The sequence below is a fragment of the Monopterus albus genome, unplaced genomic scaffold (genome assembly GCF_001952655.1).
Source record: "Monopterus albus unplaced genomic scaffold, M_albus_1.0 scaffold391.1, whole genome shotgun sequence".
Classification (NCBI taxonomy): domain Eukaryota; kingdom Metazoa; phylum Chordata; class Actinopteri; order Synbranchiformes; family Synbranchidae; genus Monopterus; species Monopterus albus.
Genome location: NW_018128271.1, coordinates 70,247 through 72,153, shown reverse-complemented (window position 1 = coordinate 72,153; position 1,907 = coordinate 70,247).

Sequence of the window (1,907 nt, the reverse complement as noted above, 5' to 3'; positions counted from 1 at the left end):
CTTCACGTTTTGTCGCCCTAGCTCTGTTCCAGTCTTTAGCTCCTTTGTTTCATTCCTCCTCGCCTCTGTCGCTTCTCCGGACCACGGACCTCCTCTACCCGGCTCCTTCTCCACCACACAGGTCGATGCACAGTCTCCTACTAACTGTATGTACAAACTCTGTTCTTCCTCAGTACTTTCCACCACGACCAGCCCAGGAGTGAGTCCCAGCGTCCGCAGCCCGGTCTTCTCCTCATCATTCAGCCACTGACTGTATTCACTTCTGCAGCTCGACACCCGGTCCCACTTCTACCTGATTATTCATTTCCTTGTTATATTTCACTGTAATTAAACTTAGCACTGCTTGCACTGAAGTCAGCCACCTGGGTCCGTCATATTTTTGTGACTCGCTCACCCCTGTGTTCGAGCCGATCTAACAGGAGCAGACCTCGCTTCAAACCGATGAATTTGCACATGCACTGTGCTGCGTATATGTTGCACCACATGTAACCATTGGGCTATCTGGACGCCTTTGTTTTTAACCAACAACTTTTTTTCTCTGCTATGTTCCCTCCCAATCTCCATAATTCTCCCTCCCCTTCCCAATAATTTTCATACAGTCCCTAAATAAGAAAGTATGTATATTGCAAAGTGTTTTACAACTCTGCTGACTTTGCTGAATCTGCTGTGGCTTTAGGAAAGTGGCTCCTCTTTCTGCTCTCGCCTGCTCCTTAAATTACATGTTAGATGCTCCGTGACAAGTGCTGTATTCTGGTCTATATTTAGTGCTGCCCACGGGGGAAATGCTACCTACTCTACACGTCCCTCACACACTTTACCAAGCCACAGAAATAAGACTTAACAATATAAGATTCTATTGATCCAGACACATCAGTAATGACCTTCCTAATGCCTGTTTTAACATTTAGTACTAAAACACATGACTGTGTGCATATTGACACTATTTATCTTCAAAAAAAAATAGTAAAGCCAAGTAAATACAGTATTTGCAGCACTGAAATGATCTCAGTGAGAGAAGTGTGTTAGCAATATTCTCACACACAAACTCACAGAAACGCACGCACAAGCAAGCGGCTGGACAATAATACACTCCATACAGAAAAGGCAGAACCATGCTGATTGGTGGACAGGACTACTGGTATCTGTGGCTGTCAACTGTTCGTGCACACAGCTGCTACACCCAAACTTCCATGGTCCATTTTTAGCACAGTGATTCTTTGTGCTCTTCAGCCTCACAGTAAATGCTGTCATGATGTAATAAAATAAGATTGTGTACTGGCTGAAAAAATACAGATGATTGAATGTTATCTTAGTAGAATCTGAAGTTGAGACTTAGCAGCATTTAATTTGGTAATTGTTTAGGTTGTTTTTAAAAAAAAAAAATACCCAGAATTTTTACTTTTTTTTTACTCTCAAATTAACAAATGCATATATGTAAAATTGAATATTTTTTTGTTTTGGGCTGCTAAATAAATGAAACAAGTAATTTACAGATGGTTCCTTTGTCTCTGAGAAATTTTAATATTTAGCAGTTTTAAAAAAAAGTTTTAATAAAAAGTAAAAAAAAAAAACTAATTTTATTTTAAAAAGATTTTATAAATAAGAAAATAACCAGCAGAGTATTCAGTTATAAAAATAATCATTAGTTGCAGCCGGTGATCTGGTTATGCTAGACTGAATACATATATGAATGGAAATCAGATATAATGTGTATATTTTTGAATGTGACATCAACTGCTCTAAATATCCTCCCAGTCATCCGGTCAGCTCAAGGGAAGCAATTTGAAGGCTTTGGCAGTATTGTCTCTGCTGGTAGCCGGCCACATGAGACTCTGAGAGCTGAATCATGGTGGCATATCCCCAGCCTGAGCAGCCAGTTGCTTCTTTTTGTCTGTGGCAGCAGCTGG